Source organism: Octopus bimaculoides, chromosome 9, assembly GCF_046866305.1.
Source record: "Octopus bimaculoides isolate indiv1 chromosome 9, ASM4686630v1, whole genome shotgun sequence".
In the NCBI taxonomy this organism is placed as follows: Eukaryota; Metazoa; Mollusca; class Cephalopoda; order Octopoda; family Octopodidae; genus Octopus; species Octopus bimaculoides.
The window spans coordinates 70,104,565-70,125,565 of record NC_142936.1 but is presented as its reverse complement, the minus strand read 5'-3'; the positions used below and the strand labels follow the sequence as shown (position 1 = coordinate 70,125,565).

General features: G+C 35.4%; 1 protein-coding gene and 1 long non-coding RNA gene across 3 annotated transcripts in view; one reads left to right on the top strand and one right to left on the bottom strand.

Annotated features, from left to right (window-relative positions):
* LOC106868043 (guanine nucleotide-binding protein subunit alpha-13) overlaps positions 1-21,001 on the bottom strand; it is a 122,719-nt gene that overhangs the window by 24,897 nt on the left and 76,821 nt on the right. The gene's annotated exons all lie outside the window — the stretch shown is intronic.
* On the top strand, positions 8,351-19,636 carry LOC149134187 (uncharacterized). Its single transcript, XR_016243175.1, has 2 exons — positions 8,351-13,049; positions 13,802-19,636. It is a non-coding gene; the product is annotated as an uncharacterized LOC149134187 (long non-coding RNA).

The window sequence follows — 21,001 nt, the reverse complement described above, 5'->3', positions numbered from 1 at the left end:
TAGCAAACATGGCAAGAAATCGAGTACCGTCTTGATGTGCTTCGTGTGACTAACGGTACCCATATAGAGGTGTATTAAAAGGAGGTAAAAAAAAACTTCGAAAACCACTGAGTAGAATAGAACAAGTCTGATTAAGATATCTTATCAATTGTTTTTGTAATAAATTTTTTAAATTGTAAAAAGACTTTATGGACACCCTGTATATATATATATATATATATATATATATATATATATATATAACACACATACATACATAATAGTCAGTGCATGCAGAGAGCTGTTAAATCAAGAGAATTAGCTTTCAACTGCTTATCTCTGAAATATTTGACCCCCAATAAAAAAAATAAAAAAAGGAAAAACTTTGACCCCTTGATAACAACAGATATGTGAGTGATGTGTTACAGCTGTGGGAGGCTATAGACTACATTCTGAAGTATGGAAAATAAGTTAGGGACTGAGAATGTAATTTACAGGAAAGGAGTTTTGGAACAGGAATAGAAGAAATATGAAATGATAATCCTTTCTACTATAGGCACAAGCCTGAAATTTGTGGGGAGGAGACTAGTCGATTACATCAACCCCAGTGTTTCACTAATACTTAATTTATCAACCTTGAAAGGCAAAGTTGACATCGGGGAATTTGAACTCAGAATGTAGCAACATATGAAATATCGCTAAGTATTTCACTATATAATAATAATCCTTTCTACTAAAGGTACAAGGCCTGAAATTTTGGAGGAAGGGCTAGTCAATTATATTGACCCCAATGCATAACTGGTACTTATTTTATCAACCCCAAAAAGATGAGAGGCAAATTTGACTGTGGTAGTATTTAAACTCACAATATAAGGAGTCAGATGAAATGCAGCTAAGTATTTCGTCCAACATGTGAACAATGATGTTAGCTCACTGCCTTAATAATAATAATAATAATAATAATTAATTCGTTTTATTGGCCACAAGGGCTAATATAAATCAAAAACATGTAAGGACAAAGGTTACATAGGGTTTTGTCCGAAAAGTAGAAAAACGTTCGTGTAAACAGAGGAAAAACAGAGACAGATATAACAAATAAAACTCCCAATAGGGTGAGGCGCTTCGAAAAAGAAAAGGTTACATGTGGAAAAACCCACAAAAGCCATGGGAGCCTGGTCAGAAAAATAAGAAAGGGGTATAGAGCCCTTTCTCCTTTTACATTACCTTTTTTTCTACAGGTGTATTCTCAGAATTGGTCCGTTTATACTGACCATTCTTCCAACAAATTTGCTATGAGACAGCACTTCCCTCTCTACTCTAGGCACTATAAAAGGATTAAATACAATATCCAAAAGGTGGGGTTTACATCAATCAATAGGAAATCAACTACAAGAAAGATAGGGCAGTCCACCTAGAATAATTCAGCAAGGAAGCTCAAACAAAAGACCTCAATTATCTCCAATGCATCGAGAGTACTCTCTCCCAATTTCTTTCTTAGATAAAAGAAGCATACTGAAGTTAGGCCCACTCAAACCCACTAGCCTTACCAATCCTGTCTCTTGATAAAATGAGGCTTTTAATATAGGCCCAAGACCAGGAATTTTGAAGTTGGAGTTAGTTGTTTAAATGGGACTTGAATGGTACTTTGTTTTATCAACCCCCAACAGAATGAAAGGCAGAGTTGACATTGGTAGGTTTTAAACTCAGAATGTAAAGAAACAGAAGGAAAACACACAAGGCACATTAATAATTCTGCCATTATAATAACGATAATAAAAATGGGTTCAAATTTTGGCACAAAGCCAGCAATTTCAGGGGAGATGGGGGTGAGTTGATTACACTGACCCTAGTGCTCAACTGGTTTTTATTTCATTGAGTCTGAAATTAAGAAAAGCAAAGACGACCTCAGTAAATCTTGAATTCTGAAAGTAAAGATGGGCAAAATGCTTGCAGGAGTGGCATAGGTGCAGGAGTGGCTGTGTGGTAAGTAGCTTGTTTACCAACCACATGGTTCCGGGTTCAGTCCCACTGCGTGGTATCTTGGGCAAGTGTCTTCTACTATAGCCTCGGGCCGACCAAAGCCTTGTGAGTGGATTTGGCAGACGGAAACTGAAAGAAGCCTGTCGTATATATATGTATATATATATATGTGTGTGTCTGTGTTTGTCCCCCTAGCATTGCTTGACAACCAATGCTGGTGTGGTTATGTCCCTGTCACTTAGCGGTTCGGCAAAAGAGATCGATAGAATAAGTACCAGGCTTACAAAGAATAAGTCCCGGGGTCGATTTGCTCGACTAAAGGCGGTGCTCCAGCATGGCCGCAGTCAAATGACTGAAACAAGTAAAGAGAGAGTATTTTGTCTGGCAGGCAAACAATTCTGTCAGCTTGCCACCTTAATAATAATAGTAAATAATAAATATGAAATATATCATGGATGATATAATAAAATCAACCAAGGGGATATAACCATGTTGGCCATAATACTGACTGCTCTCAACACAAAGGCAAGTACCTTCACTTTCCTCTCAATCTACAGATTTTATTTGAGGATGGTGCCATCTAGCTGTATTAAACTTATCATTCTTATCTAATTTTCCAAAAAGTTACAGGAGGTCACAACTTTTCTATCAACTTCCACATATTGCTTTGATAATGGAAGAAGACAAAGAAGGCATTATACTAAAGGATGAGGTGGAAGGAACAACCAAAAAAAACTTTAAGCCCCCCCCCCTCTATAACACATGTCTTACTACAGTCGCCAGGCCAAAAACTTGTACCTGATAGAAATAGCACTCAACTGTCCCTGTAGTGATTGAGCCAGCATGAAAACCTCAATAGCAGCCAAATCTCCCTCCAAAAGTACTGTAGTAACTTAAAAAATAAAATTGGTATTAAGGAGATTGAGAAAATTGAGAAATATCAACCTAACTAGAGGAATGGAAAGAGTGTGTGACATAAGGATTGAAATTATTCATGTGGTAATTGGCTGCACTTAGCATAATACCCAAACTGCAGCAGTCTAAGAGGCTGAAAGAGACTGGAATTGAGGCATTACCAACTTGCAGGAAAATGCCATTACACATAACTTATACCCCTCCACAAATGTGTTATTTTGTGGAATAAAAATATCAGTCACATACTGTGAATGATTTAATAATGCAGGCCTCAAAAGAGATCACAATTACTATGGCAATATTAGAAATAATTATAATAATGGAGAAAGCGGCTTATTAATTAGGTATGTAACAATTACTAAAAGTAGTAAAAGAAAACAATTATTAAAGGGTTGACTGTCTGGAAATATTTTTATAAATTCATGTTCTAAGAAATTTCCTATAATTTTGATTTCTCAAGTTTATTGAATTTTTTTAACTCCAATTTTTCACAAATTTAAATATTCACTGCATCCAATGCATCACAAATTTAAATATTCACTGCATTCACTGCAGAGTATTCCATTTTCATTTGCAAAGTCTTTCACTTTCTGTTTCAAGTTTTATTTGCTATTAATGTATATGTACTGTAAAAACATTTATTGAATGAAATTTTTTAAAATACTCGTATAATTTTTGAATGCAGGATAGCTGTGAGAAGAGCCCAGAAAGTTGGGTAATTTCTATTAGAAGATGAGGAAGAAAAAAAACAAAAAGTTACCGACAAGTACTCAAAACTTGCTCCTTATACACAGTTTCCAAACAACTTCGACAGTGACACACAGAAACACACTACTACACACTCACGCACACACATAAATACACATACACACAAATGAAAGGCAATGAATATGTGTGTATGTGTGTGCGCGTGCGTATTTACTGTTCACTGACAAGGCTTTGTGCTGCATCACTTTTATGAAGTTTTGTCAGTGAACAGGTCGCGGTTTCAAAGCAATGAAAATATTTTGAGACAAATGAAGTTTTAATGTTGAAGTGAAACTAATGGTATTTGTGTGTTCTTGAATGGTTTACAAACATCTTCCACACTGCAATTGTTTTTGTTTCAGTACACAATCTCAGATCAAGCCACTTGCTATGCAAATACATCTCCGTAATTTTTTTAAAATCACTGTGGATAAATGCCAGCAATGACCTTCTCAGGCTCTCCAATATTCTAATTTCTAAACAGAAACAATCGGGGGCAGGAAGTGGGGTTGTAAAATATTCATAATTTCTTAAATATCCAAACCCCAAAGAATCCCTCTCAACACATGGCTATGATGCTCCCCCTACTTCTCCTGCTTGTGATTAGAAATGCACATATCGTCAGCTACTAAGAGACATGTTCAAGTGGTTAAGGTCAAGTAAATGACAAGCAAATCTGTGGTATTAAGCAGAATATTTGTTCTAGCCCATCTTTTCTACCAAGACAAAACAATGTACATGATAACCCTTCCAATCAGTTAAGATCAGAAGCCATGAGAGCCACTGCCTGGTACTGCATCAGGGCATTTATTATTATTATTATTATTATTCAGGAGACGAGCTGGCAGAATCGTTAGTATGCTGGGTGAAATTCTTAGCGGTATTCTGTCTGCTGCTAAGTTCTGTGTTCAAATTCTGCAGAATTTATCAACCCTGAAAGGGGTTGATAAATTAAGTACCAGTGAGACACTGGGGTTGATGTGATCGACTAGCCCCTCTCCCACAGATTTCAGGCCTTGTGTCTTTAGTAGAAAGGATTATTATTATTATTATTATTATTATTGAAGCTGACAGAATCGTTAGCACTTGAGTGATACCTTTTTTTTTAAAGGAAGGTATCACTCAAGTACTCACATAATCAACTAGTCCCTCTCAAGGCCAACTTTGCCTTTTATTTCAAGAAGGTCGATAAAAAAAAATAAGAGAGTATCAGACAAGTACTTGGAGTTGGTATAATCAAGTAGCTCCTTCTCAAGATTGACTTTGTCTTTCATTTCAACAGGGTTGATAAAAAGAAAAAGGTACCAGTCAAATACTGGGAGTTGATATAATCAACTAACCCCTCCCCTCAAAACTGTTGACCTTGAGTCTAAATTAGCAAAGAATCATTACATAAAAAAATAGTCTCTGAACAACAGCATAAAGTACTGAGGAAAAAAAAAAAAACATGAGAGAATGAGGGATAATTGTGTCTGCGTCAATGGCACTGATTGGTTGCTTTCATGGAAAAAATGGTTGAAGGACAAGTGAGCAAGATTAATTAAGAGAATGTGAAAGTGGTTGAGGAAGTTATGTAATCGGATGTAAAAAAAAAACAAAAATAAACTGTGTTGTGTGAAAAAAAAAAATGTCGAGAAACAACGAGGAATATTTCGAACAGATGAATTTCTAAAAAAGAAAGGAAAAACTGCCAACAATCGCGGTTGAAATATGGGTGAAATATTGTAGACTCCAGGGAGAGTAGGAACGGCCTGCATTGGCAAAGAGTAAGTAGAAAAATCTTTGTGAAGTAGAATAATAAATTATTTACCATGAGGAAGATGGGTGGAGAGAAAGAATCTAACATTTTGGGTAGGACTGTGTATATATATGTGTGTGTGTTTGTGTTAGTGTATGTATGTATATATATATATATATATATATATATATATATATATATATATATATATATATATATATGAATGAGAGAGAGAATGGGGAGTTAGAGAGTGAAAGAAAGAGAGTGAGTGGGCAAGAAAGAGTGAATAAAAAGTGTGTGAGAGATAAAGTGTTTATTTGAAAGTTAGCTTGGGTTAATTGTCTAAATGAATGGTATGAGTTATTAATATGATTATTGCTTTTAATGTACAGATCTACACAACTCATATGCAAATGTAAATAATAAAAAGAAGGTAAAACAAAACAATTTTCATCTGTAAAAGGTGAAGTTAACAAATCCCCTGAAAAATTATCTACCATCATATAACTTGATTGGGTTTTGATAAACAGGATTGGCAGAAACAATAAACCAGAGAATCTAATAAATGTTACTGTAATATTTTGGCTTTGTTCCTCTATATTCGGCCTGCCAGGGGTTGATATATTTTATTTTTTCAAATACAGAGTGTAGCAAAAAAATCTCACACATTTTACATGGCAACAAACATTTCAACAGCAAATGCATGTTGTGTACTGATGAAAAGCATGATGGTAATTCAAAGACAAAAGACAAAAAAGGTAAAATATTTGTTTCAAATTTTGGCACAAGGCCAGCAATTTGGGGGATGGGATAATATGATTACTTTAACCCCTGTGCTCAATTGGTACTTAATTTATTGACCCCAAAAGGATGAAAGGAAAAAAGCTACATGAAGACAACATTATCACCTGCCTAACTTCAACAATGCCACACCAATAGGGGTAGAGGAGGGTTTCTGCTATACCTTCTAGATATATCATCATACTTCTTTATTTAATGTCCACTTTTCCATGTTTGCATGAGTCAGATGAAATTTGTTGAGGTAGATTTTTTTTTATGGATATGCCATTCTAGTCACCAACTTGCACCAGTTTCCAACCAAGATAATATTCACTATGGTCAGTCATGTTTTTTCACAAAAGCCTGGGAATGAACAATCCTGCTTGTATGACAGTGATGCTTGTTTACAACCACCACATGATGTCGAGACGGGAGTAGAGACAAACACGCACACACACACTTTTTATTTTTTTTAACTTGTTTAGACTGTGGCCATGCTGAGGCACTGTCGCAAAAATTTTTTAGTCAAATGAATCAACTCCAGCAGATCTTTTTCTTTTTTAAGCCTGGTTCTTATTCTATCAATTTCCCAAACCACTAAGTTATGGGGATGCAAACACACCAATGCCAGTTGACAAGTGGTGGTAGGGGGCAAACGGACACACACACATATATTATATACATGCACATGTGTGTATATATATATATATATATATATATATATATATATATATATATATATATATAATAACAATTGCAGCCTTCTTTCAGTTTCCGTCTACCAAATCCACTCACAAGGCCTGTATTGTAGAAGACACTTGCCCAAGGCCCCACACAGCGGAACTGAATCCAGAACCATGTGGTTGGGATTCAAGAGGTATGTTGGCCTGCCTGCTTAAACAGCAGCTGGTATCATTTGAAAGTCAAAACAAAGGAAGGAAATGCATTGTGACCAGCTGTGTATAACATCCAATAGTCTAGTTGATACAATGATACATAAAAACACATACACACAACATACTTCTTTCAATTTCTGACTACCAAATCCATCCACAAGGCTTTAGTTGGTCCAGGGCTATACTAAAAACATTTGTCCAAGGTACCATGCAGTGGTACTTATTCTATCGGTCTCTTTTGCCAAACCACTAAGTTACAGGGACATAAACATACCAACATTGGTTATCAAGTGATGGTGGGGGGGACAAACACAGGCACACAAATACACACACACACACACACACATATATATATATATCGCCTGACTGGCTTCCGTAGGATTTTCGAGCGAGATCGTTGCCAGTGCCCCTGGACTGGCTTGTGCGGGTGGCACATAAAAGACACCATTTCGAGCGTGGCCGTTGCCAGTATCGCCTGACTGGCCTTCGTGCAGGTGACACGTAAAAGCACTTACTACACTCTCTGAGTGGTTGGCGTTAGGAAGGGCATCCAGCTGTAGAAACTCTGCCAAATTTAGATTGGAGCCTGGTGTTGCCATCCGGTTTCACCAGTCCTCAGTCAAGTTGTCCAACCCATGCTAGCATGGAAAGCGGACATTAAACGATGATGATGATGATGATATATATATATATATATATATATATATATACACGATGGGCTTCACACATAAAAATCAAGGGGGTTGCAGCCTGGGGAGTTAAGTGGTCAGATATTAAAGGTGATGTGGTTGCAGAAATTGTCTGACAGCCATGACCAAGTTCTGCTTGTGTGCATGGTACAGAGTCCTGTTGCCAGACATATGGTCTTCCAGCATCCACCCTCTTGAACCAGGACAGCACTACCTCCTTCAAGCATTTGATGTAGGCCTCCATGTTGAGTTTGAGGCCGTGTGGGAAGATGAATGGAGGAATAACATTGCCATCACTAGTATTCACTCCAAACACCATGATGTTGACTGGATGTTTGATTTTTATCACGGTCAGTACATGTCCTTAGACTGACACCCAAATACTCTGAAATGTTTGTATCAGAGTTTCTGGCAAGAATGCAAAGCAGTACAGCAGAGTGAATTGCATGATGGTGCTGTTTTTCTCACAGATGGTGCCCAACTGACCCTACCATACTGTGTAGTCAATAAAATGAAAAACAAATAATGTGCAAAATTAAAAATATAAAATGGCAACAATTTACCCATCACACCCTGTATATATATATTGGCTTTTGAGTTCTATGAAATCAATACTGATTTCTTAGGGAAAAAAGAGTACCCAACTCTATACAGTTTATGCGAGGTGTAAATTGATTGACAGAACATCAATAGCACCAACATATTTTTAGTTTATATCCTGTATTGATCTCCATACGTTTGTTGTTCGGAACAACAGCCATTGTATTAAAGAAAATCAATGTCAAAAGAAAGAATGATTGATTGGTAAAGGTGTTAGTCAACTGACACAAATATTTACAGATTCAAACTTTAACTGCTTCAGGTGATGCAGCTGATCTTTAACTCCAGATTTACTCCTGATCTAACAGGCAACTGATCAGAACTACTTTAGCCTTAACCACTCTGTTTTTTTTTTTTTTCTTCAGGACCATGTTATGCAGTGTGTCTGTCTTTTCTAAAATGATAAGATGATCTGTGTGAGCTTTGCTGACTGAATAAACTGTGTAGAGAAATCCCTATCCAATCAAGAAGCAAACCCAATGAATCATGAGGTCCCCTTCTCAAGTTGTAACCACTTTCTAGCTGATTGTATAGGGCAAGAAAACATGTCTAGACAGGATACACACACAAAAACATACATACACAAATGATGTCTTTCTTTTCAGTTCTTGTCTGCTAAATTTACTCACAAGGCTGTGGTCAGCTCTGTGATTATAGCAGATGATACTTATCTAAGGTACCATGCATTGAAACTGAACTCCAAATATCATGGCTGCAAAGCAAAATTCTTGACCACACACCCATACCTGCATCTATAATCATGTGCAACTGCACACACGTGTTTTCATTGATGTGTTGAAGCAACCCTTTATATCATAAATAGCAATTTAGCCTTTTGATAAATAGAAATTGATAAAATTAAGTATCAGGCTAAAATGAATACTGGAGATTAATAAAGGGTTAAGGGGGTAAAGACTCTCTTTGGTCATGACAATAGGGCTGCACCTAGAAAGTTTCCCTCTGAGACACAAGTCCAGGCAAGGCTTTTTATGTAAGACCAGCAGTCACCCATGCATACCAGCCTCCTCTCCACATCACCGATGTTATCTAAAGGAAAGGCAAAGGTAGATTTAGCTTGGCACCAGTGATGTTGCAACTCATTTCTACAGCTGAGTGATCTGGGGAAATATGAAATAAAGGGTCTTGCTCAAGAACACAATATACAGCCAGGTCCTCATGATTGCGAGTCTGATGCTCTAACCACTGAGCTATGCGCCTTCACATAAAAAGTTGCTAGAAGATGGCTACAAGACTCAAATCCATACTCCTTAGATACTGGCTGAGTGCTCTAACCGTTAAGCTACAACAGCCTCCCGACAAGATTGATATGATCAACAAAACCATTGAAGGTGGTGCACCAGCATAGCTGTCTAATGACTGAAACCAGTAAAAGAATAAAAAGAAACTACCTTTAAATATTAGTTTCTTGCGTGTTTCAAATATAAAAAAAAAAGTTAGATTTCACTGATCTGTTTGACTGGCTGGCTGCCTCTCTCTCTCCCTCTCACCATCTCAAACATATTTTCATTTTCTGAGATACACTTTATACTGTTTAAAAATAATATTAATACAGCAGATAAAACCTGCCATTTACAATGCTTATAAATCACTTACAGAGATATTTCCTCATATGCTAGGGTGTTGGCAGAATTGCATACAGAGCTTTTTAAACAAACAAACAAAAGTTTGAAAAAAAGTAGAAAAGGAAGCTAATTGCAAAACAAATACCATTTCGGTCAATAGACAGATAAGCCTTGAAAATATTTTTATGTACATATTCTTTGTTTAACAACATGTGCCATACTATTCCAAGCATCTTGGTGAGATGGAAATTATGGTGAATACATTGTAATCTTAAGAATTGAAACAGATTTTTATGAATTGCATTTAAATTATCACAACACTTAGTTAGATTTTGGCAGAACATATCTTTGGAATTCATAGGATTACACTATATTTAGTCCAACACAAGATTTCAAGATTATAAAGCAACAAAGTGACTCATCTTGATTTCACACATTACATATATATTTAACAGGTGAAACAGAGCAACATCATAGCAGCCCCATCAGAGCTGGTGCCACAAAGAGCAGCCAGTACACTATGTAAGTGATTTGTATTTGATTTGAGCAGTGACAATGTAATGCATGAGAGGGATAAGAGAGTAAAGCTACAGGAAACCAAAAGATAAATGATCACAATAAGCAGTCAGCTATCCAACCCTTGTCGCTACCACTCCCTAGTGTAGGATTCCTCACCATACAGGTGACTGGCATAGCTGTAAGATGCATCATGGATCTATTGCAATTGGAAGGGCATGACCCAATTCAAATAAACATTAACAACTGTGTGATGTGAAGGCTAAGGAGAAATGAAAGTGTCACCTCTGGAGTTTGCCAATGATCACTATGCCGATAGGTAACTGAACAGAATAAATTTACAATCTATAAATCTCTTTGCATGATCAATCACTTATCTGGAAAGGCCTTGAAATCAATGTTACCATCTGGGGACTATATCTGACCCAGTGATAATAAAAAGACTCAAAGGAGGTCTGCAACCAAATAACTTTACACAAAATAACACTTTTCAATTGAATCAGTGGAGGCAAAGATGCGTCTCCTTTACTTGACAATTTATGCACCACATTGCAGAAATCACAATCTAAGTATATCTCAAAGCAAACTCTTACACTGTTGTACCATTGAATTACAAATAATGCTCGTCTTGTATGCTCGGGTGACTCTACAGCTTTGAAGGCTACAATTGTATTCGTCCATCTACCAAATCCACTCATAAGACTTTGGTCATCCTGAGGCTATTGCTAAGCATTTAAAAAAAATTTTTGCCTAGCATTTGATAGTTGGTATCATATCTGAGAGATAGTTATCATCATTGTTTAATGGCTACTTTTCCCTGCTGCATGGGTCAGACAAAATTTGTTATGGCAAATTTTCTATGATCAGATGCCCTTCCTACTGCTAATCCTTTTCTGATGGCCAGGCATGTTTTTCATGGAAGACTGGAAATGCACAACATCACTTGTATGACTAATGCTCATTTACAGCTATTACATCATAATATCAAGGCAAGGGTTCACACAAACACACACACATGACAAGATTCTTTCAGTTTCTGTCTTTCACATCCACTCACAAGGCTTTGGTTGCCCCAAAGAAGATACCTGTCTAAGGTACCACACAGTGGTGTTGAACTCGAAAAGTGTAATTGTAAAGTGAACTTCTTAACTACATAAGCATGCTAGCCTCAACTTTCATACCACTTATATTTCAAGGGAAATGCAAGGCTGATACAGTTTAGCTGCAGACACTGCTATCAGAATGCAGAGGCTTGAATTTGCTATTTCATGGTATCACCATGCTTTAGCAATTCCACCAATCCTTCACTCACAGTACTGCTTTTTTTTTTCTTTTTTAAGTTATTGACTCCATAAGGAGGAAAAGTAATCTTGACCTCAAGGTACAAAGTATAAAAAAAGCATTGTCTAATGCCACTGACTTAGCGAATCTGCCAGACATCTATATAGTAATATCTTACACAACACATATACATACTCAATGCAAAAGTAATGCTTATAATAATCCATTTTACTTTAGGTAAGAGGACTGAAATTTTGGACGAGAGGATTAGTTGATTACATTGACTTCAATGTTTAACTGGTACTTATTTTATGACCCCCGAAAGGATGAAAGGCAAAGTCAACCTTGGCAGAGTTTGAACTAAGAACACAAAGTCAGAAGAAATGCCATGAAGTATTCTGCCTGGCATGCTAATGGTTCTTCCAGCTTGCCAACTAAAGAATCAGTAATATGTAAATCTTCCAAAATAGCTTCAAAATTGTTTTGATTTTTCTGTAATGTAAGGAGAAGTGGCGAAAAAATGGAGAAATATTAATCATCATAAAAAAACTAGAAGTATAAATCCAAATATCTCCAAAGTTCCATGGAATGAAATGAATAATGAGATAAATTTTCTTTTGCAGGTAAACATTATAAGATGATTGTATACCTATCCCTGATGGCCAGTACCAGCAAACTGGGAATGAAATAATCTACCAATTATCAAAACAAAATTCTTTCAAGCCCATGAAAGGCCTCTGTGTGCTTGTTTGACCTGGTTTCAACTATGAACATCCTGTATTTTTTTTTTTTTTAATGTATCAGGAAATACATTATCCAATGTGTCCTTCCTTTTTATTATATGGTAGACTGTGATTTAAGAGAGACATACAGCTGCTATTTCTTGGAAACTGAGTGACTGTGTAGACAGTTCCTCATTAGTTTGTTACAGTAAATATTGTTGAGAAGGAAGGCCTTAAAACTTTATAGTAACATTCATTCTAGGTCACACATAGTTATGGGATGTCAATAAGTGGTTGGGCTCACTGCTAAAACTATGATCAACAGTCAGTGATAAGACTATGATCAGCAGAAGAGAGAAGGTTGACTATGTTGCTAAAATTAATGTCTTGTGATAGCATGGAAGGGTTTGCCTCATTGCCAAGACTCATGTCACATGAATAGTTTGGATTGAGAACTCAGAAGAAATGAAATAGCAGCTGTAAAATTGTAAATGGTTGTATTTAAATACATAAGGTATTTTATAAAATGCCACGGATAAAATGCATTCTAACATGGATTTACGTATGTGTGTGTGTGTACAGAAGACACATGTGCATACAGACTATCTACACCATAGCCAAGAGTAAGTTAATATTTTATATCTACATAACATATAACACATTTGCACACACACACCGCCACAGCCACCACTATTACTATCACCAAAACAACACACTAGAACCAACATAAATATCAATACTTCTACTACAACTACTACTGCCACTACCTTGATCACAAACAGCAGCACTGTTATCGCTGCTGTCATCATCACCAACTGCTGGGTATATGTCAAACTAGATTTCTGCCTCAGATTCAATTGAGAGGTTGAGAAAAAGTTCAACTGTGTATTGCAATTACTGTATGCAATCGCACATAATTTGAGAAGCAGTATAGCGTTATGATATTGAAATTGTATTTCCTGCTTTCTAGCTCGACACACGATGCTCTCTTCAGTAGAACAGGAATTGAGTTATTGCAACTTCCTTCCACTTTGACAGAATTCATTCCTTATTTTTTAGGCACTTTCTATATGTGTGTGTATGTGTGTATATATATTTCTATGTACAAATGTATCTATATGTTAATGTATTTATGTAAATATCTATGTATGATTCTGTATGTATTTCTCTCTCTCTTATATATATGTCTATATCATTATCATTTAATGTTTATTTTCCATGCTGGCATATGTGTGTGTGTGTATATATATATATATATATATAATCTGCGTGTGTGGGTGTGTAGGCCCTCATGTGTATATGCATACGTATTCGTGGGTTTTTGCTTTTGTTTATGTCATATTTATAACAACTGTGTTTTATATTTCAATTTCAGTTCCTGACGAAAGGCTTCAATGAAATAATTTGTCCTGAAAAGTCTTTGATCACAGTTATGCTCAATGAGAGCTAACCTAGAGCTAAACTACAACTACTACTACTACTACTACTACTACTACTAATAATAATAATAATCCTTTCTACTAGAGGCACAAGGCCTGAAATTTTGGGGGAGTGGATAAGTTGATTGTATTGACCCCAGTGTGTAACTGGTACTTATTTCATTGACCCCCCAAAAGGGTGAAAGGCAAAGTTGACCTTGGTGGAATTTGAACCCCGAACTTAAGGATGGACGAAATGCTGCTAAGCATTTCGCCCGATGTGTTACTGATTCTGCCAGCAGGCTGCTTTACTACTACTACTAATAATAATAATAATCATAGTTGTTTCAAATTTTGGCACAAGACCAGCAATTTAACAGGAGGGGTTTAGTCCCACTACATCAACCCCAGTGTTCAGTCTTATTTTATCAATCATGGAAGGGGGAAAGGCAAAGTAGTCCTTGGCAGGATTTGAATTCAGAACATAAAGAGTCAGGTGGGTTGGTATAGAAAGGGTTAAAATATGGGAATTGTGTTTTGCTGCAGCACATTGTCTATGAATGGAAATGGACTGGAAAATTTTTTAAATGGTTGCATAAGTGTGATGTATCAAGAAGGAGCTGAAAAAATCTTACTATGTCTTAGCACCTTGGTTAAGTGTTTTCTACTATAGCCCCTGGCAGATAAAAGCCTTGTGGGGGGGATTTGGTGAATGCAGACTGAAAGAAACCCATCATACACATGCATATAAGTATTTATCTAAGTGTGTGTTTGTCTCCCACCACCACTTGAAAACTGGTGTTGGTTTGTTTGCATCCCTGTAACTTAGCAATTTGGCAAAAGCAGACCAATAGAATAAGTACCAGGCTTAAAAAAAAAGAAGTACTGGACTAGATTAGTTTGACTAACCCTTTCAAGGAAGTGCCCCTGCATAGCTGCAGTCTAATGACTGAAACAAGTAAAAGAATAAAAAAATTAAAAAAATGGAAGGATTTTGTTACATGGTTCTCTTGAACCAAAAGCTGATTATCATTGAAATGATAAATAATATGTAAATTAATCATGCTTCTGTCTAGGAAATCATCCACAATAGATATAGCTTTAGTTAAGTTTAAGATGGATCTCAAAACAACTTCTGGAGTTGCACACAGAAAATCATTTTGAAATCAGCCAACAACTTTTGAATTGTTAAGTACTGTGTGAGACCATGAGGCTACGAGGAAAATAAAATATCATTGCTAGTGACAATTTTTATAAATGTATTCAAAATAGCATGAGGTTTTTAAAGGACAAAACCAAATAATATGTCATAGAAATTCTAAAAACATTGCTATGGAAAAGTAATTGCCAGTACTAACAACAAAAGTGCAATGTGAAAGACACACAAACCAAAACATGCAGAGATATACATATGCATATATTCAAATGCATATGCACACAAGATATGCATGTATGCTTGCACAACTGTACACCTACACACAGACACACACACAGACACATGAATACATAGGATAGCAGGTATCCAAACACACACATATGCTTGTACAATTAAAATGTCTCAACTTGATCATGACACTCAAACTGAGAGGGATCAGTTTGAATATAATGTCAAAGTATTTTATTGTTTCAAATATCACAGAGAAAGAGGAGAGTTGCAGTTATGTAACTAATTCGCCTGAGAAGTAGAAGCAGAGCATAGTACAATTACAGTATTGTATAGTATAGAAAAGATGATGATGACAAAAAGCATGAGACAGACAGCCGGACAGATATGTTAAATATCTAATTTGCCAAGCTGTTCTTCTTTAGGCGTATTCAATATTCAAAGCTCACTAGTGGAATTTTTTAAATTTTTTATATCACTAGAAGCAGAGAAATCAAAGACAAAAACAAGACCAATGGTAATGTATGACAGACAACTACAGCTATTAAATGATGCCAAGTAGACCAGTACAAGTAGTCAAAAGGCTTTGAAATTGAGGTCATTTTTCTGTATGAACAGCATTCTGTCAACTGAACTAATTTCAATTTAGTCCTAAATATACTGGGTTTGAGAGGTGGACATGGGGGTTAGAGCTGAAACACTAGAAAAAGCGGTGAAATTTCCCTCAAATCGCACCTTGCCATCTTAAGAGATTGTTTATTGGATAATGTCTAGAGGAAGGGAAGGGGGTGGGGATAAAATGGAATTGCCAGAGTGGGAATGACTTTTGATATTGGTCAGCTATGTCATGACTCACCTAGGGCTAAACAACAATAACAATAATCTGACTCACTCTATGTGTGCATGAATAAATGTGTATTTGTGTTATCTTGTGAATTTCCTAACTTGTACATGTGTATGTATGTGTTAATAGATATGTGATCTCAGATAAAATATGCCACCAACTACAGAAAAGCATCTAACTTTTACTCTACAGTTTACGTTACAGAGAAACAATACTTAGAATTTATAGACTAGCTTAACCCTTTTGCATTTAGACCTGCCATACCTGGCCAAAATATTCTACCTGTTTTATTATCAAACTGACCAGATCTGACCTCTCACACCAACCCTACAATATCATCAGAGGGGCTTCAAGACCAGGGAGGTCATTGTGATTAATATTCTACAACAGTTGCAAGTCTGTGACTGCAGGAGAAACATGGGCCTTGATCCCTCCCTTCCTCCAGGGTCATATCCTAAGGGGTTCAATGTTTTAGGAGGAAGGACTGGGAGCACAATCAGGTCTTACTTTGCAATGTGTATCTGGGATTATTCAGTGATGCCAGGACAAGAAAGCACACATATACACACACGACAGGCTTCTTTTCACATATACTGATCTGGTCAGGGCAGGTCTATAGAAGACTCTTGCCCAATGTGCCACACAATATCAGGGTGTACTGCATATACCCCATATAAGAAGTTGCTAAAGGGGTTGACATCAGGAAGAGCATCAGGACATAAAAAAAATACTACTTAAAAAAGTCCCATCCAAATCATACAAGCATAGGAAAATGAGTGTAAACATGTTAATGTTGAATATACACATAAAACCATTTTTTTTTTGTACAAAATAGGAAACAAAGTTCTCAAACGTGCAAGATAGCTATGTAGCCATACATGAAGGATCAAGCTACCCCACTACCTAGTAAAGACCATAAAACAGTATGTTCAATGTATCAAGGTTATTTCAGTGATTGTGTGACATGACACACTGTTTTCCACTCCCATACTAAAGAGTGTAGCATGACACAGCAGCAAATTTCCTGTGGCAGGAAAAGTTGCTAGAATACGTAATAAACTCCTGGTCATATGTTACTGAACACTAGTTTTTAAAAGCATGCCTTTTTCTTCATTTATGTTCCTGAAATCAATATCTCCCACTTCAATTTGTGTTTCACAGATGCAAACATGCTGAATTTTTAACAACAGCAAAGGTAGCTGTTTTTATTTATTTATTTACAACACATATTATTCTACCTGGATGGATATCTTTAGTTGTTCCTGTTATCATTTAGATCAGGTTAAATTCAATCAAGTAAACCTATGATGAAAGGTGTTTTGGTAGTGATTGAATCTTACTAAGGATATTTAGGACTACATTATCCATTGTGCTGTAACCCAACCATTTTTTAAAGACAAGTGTAGAGTGTGATTTGAGGGATATTTGGTTGCTGTTTTCATCTAGTTGGGTAAACCTCATTATTATTTCTATCAGGTCAGCCCATAAGTTCTGTCTGAATTTTGAATAAAGAAAACAAGTGATCAAATGTTATATTTAATTGAAATTTAATCATCAATGTACTTTCCCTGATTATCTATGACTTCATTCCATCTTTTTAATCCCATCAATGTAAAACACTTTTGGTTTCAAAGCGAAGAACTCTGAAATGTCAGTTTCAACCTCCTCCTGGCTTGCGAAAGTTATGTCCCCCACATGATCTGTAAACTACGAAACACATGGTAGTCTTAAGGAGCAAGGTCGGGAGAATAAGGTGGATGAGGAATTTTTTCCCAACCAAGCTCTTCGATCTTCTGTGATGTGATCTTTGGAGTGTGGGGTCGCGCATTGTCCTGATGAAACATCACTCCTTTTCAATTCACTAAAGCGGGTCTTATTCTCTTCAAAGCTTGGTTCAAATGCTCTAATGCTGACCGTAGTCTTGAGCATTGATTGTTGCATTAGGTGGTAACAATTCAAAGGATCCCACCGGATAGAGCCCATAAACTGAGTGTATGTTTCGAGTCACTTTGGCTGTAGAGTTTCCTTTTTTGTACTCATAAAGCATTATGTGCCTCAAATGCTCTTTGGATACTTCCATATTAGAAAGGGTTTTAATCAAAAAAATTTTAATTCTATTATTCTGTAAAATGATATTTAATTAGTTTAAATGTACACAAATGCATAAAAATAATTTTTAATTCCATTAGACATTCTAAAATACTATTAAATTTCATTCAATTTTAAAAAAAGTAAAATCGAACAAAATTTATGGGATAACCTGATGGTATTTTTTGGGGGGGGGGATATCCTTGACCAACTAAACTTTTGCAAATCTATTTCAAATTTTGTTTCTTGCTATAATCATTCTATTTCTGTTTGCAAGGTGTATTGTCTTTTGACCAAAGGTTTAAAAAATGCACTTCCAAATTTAACCCTTTAGCATTAAAACTGGCTACATGCAGCCTAAACATTTTACCTGTTTTATATTCAAACTGGCCAGATTTGGCCTCTCACACCTATCTTACGAGGTTAATCTAAAAATAAACAGTCACACCATCAAAATCTTGAACCACAAGATAATGCATGATTAATTCAAAACTGCATGAATAAATAAGTAGTCCATTTGACAAGTAATCTGAACATTAAATGGTTAAGGATAACAAGGAACTTGTTAAGACTCAATTGCTATTTTGACCCAGTCATATGAACATGTAGAAGCTCACTAATACATTTGGCATCCTGTTTAGTAACTGTTTTTTTTTTTCCAGCCTTGGCAAATGCAACTTAAATTTAATTTAAAATTCCTAAACGTTATCTGAAGTTATCTAAGGTTAGCTTATCTTTCAAATACATTGTGAATCTAACATGTATTATTTTTGTCAAATTCACAGCCCTACCTTGTTTAAATGGCCGTAATTCCTAAACGTTATCTAAAGTTATCCAACATAAACTTATTTTTTGAGCGCTTAGTGAATTAGTTTATTTTTGTCAATTTCACTGCCTATCTTTTACTCTGATGATGTTATATTTTACAACAAGAAAAAAAATAAAATATAAAATTATTCTAATAGTTGTACATGATAAAATCAAAAGATATATAACTGTCGGTAGAACATAAAACTTCAGCTAAAGTATTTCAGAGCAATCTGGTAACCTTTTCTGAACTTAGCAGAAGTCTGTATAGTTGTTTTAACATTTCAACAAGTTGGGTACCCCAATCTATCAACAGATGGTATGACTGCTAAATGTATGAAGTTCTAAAGCAAAATGGTAACGTCAGCTTTTGTATGTCTTTTCAGAATAAAGGTATGAGATAATTAATATTAATAAGATTAATTCTTTTCAACAGAAATGTGTTGTATTTTGTTGGACAACAGAGAAGTAAATCAGTTCTGACAAAGTTGGCTTTAAAGTTGAGTTGAAATAAATTTCTGCTTTCCAAAATTGTGATTCCTGCTATAAATCCACTATTCTACTATATACCATACAGCAGTTATTGGACACTAAAGGCTGCAAAAATAATTTATTGATGCATTAGGAATCCTTTGAACATTTTTGCATAATAAATATTTTATTAGATTGCTGTGGTTTTACTTGATTCACTGCAATATCATTGAGAGATGTGCCATGTTTTATTTACATTAATACAAAAAAAAAAAAATAAAAGATAAAAAATAAATAAAAAAAAGCAATTTATTGTAGAAAGATCTGTATTTCAGATGATTTGTTTCTTGTAAAAATTAAAACGGTGGTCTATATTCATTATCATAATGATGGACAATATTAAAAGTTCAAAATTAAAAGTTATAATTTTGTTTTTAAAAGTATTATCTTAACTTAATAAAGTTGTTTTTTAATTAGTGATTAAAGCAATAGAGCACTCATAGAATGGAGCTATCTATATCACAGACATTTAAGATATCTGTTTCAAAAATGACCTTTATTACATTAAAAGGCCAAGTTCACAACACCGAGGAAGGCATTTTAAGCTTAAAAATACAGTGATGTGATCTGTAACAAACATCAGTTTATTTATAAACTAGTTTCCTTATGTGTAACAAACATCAGTTTATTTATAAACTAATTTCCTTATGTGTGTATTTACTGGCGTAATGTTCCAGCTTTATTAATCCACAGAGAATATGTCAATGTATTTGAAAACAGACACAAAACTCATTATTTATAGCAGAGCGGTGAGCCAAAATCAGTATATTACTTATAATAATAATAATAACAACTACAACAACAACGATAATGATAATAATAAACTTAATTTAATCATCTGCACATTTTCCCTCATATTCTACATAAAACTTATAAGTAATTGCAACATATTTCACCGACCACTTTTCAAAACATAAGCCTATTTTAATGACACTCCTACCAATCCTTATATCGTATTACCATTAACTAACCACATTTTCTTTTACATATCTTTTCGTCAGGCAGAGATCAAGACTGCCAACAGAGCTCAAAGACTGGTGGGAGGAAGGTATTTTCAAACTGAAGACTTAGTCTAAATGCTTTACAACAAGATACAAATTAGACTCCTTTAAACACACCCAAAGGACAAGTTAATTCTACCAACCACGAAAGTCTGTATTTTATAAAACAGAATCTGAAGAGACAGGTGGTGTTCTGTTTTGGCAGGACTTTTATTATTCAGAAAAATTGACAGAAAAAGTATAGCACAATTATCATAGTGAATGGAAAAGCCAATGTTTCAAAGTCCTGCTTCAGGGGAAAGTTGACAAGGAGGACTACATTTTAGTGATATATAAATAAGTTGCAGTTGTGCATTAATTATACCCCATATCATGCTCCAATCCCCACCAAAAGTTGGTACAAAATATTTTATGATTGAAAATATGCATGGTAGATGAGACTACAAGCAACAGAAATTCTTTCAAATTACATTATATGTTAATTGTCATTGACAATTAAATG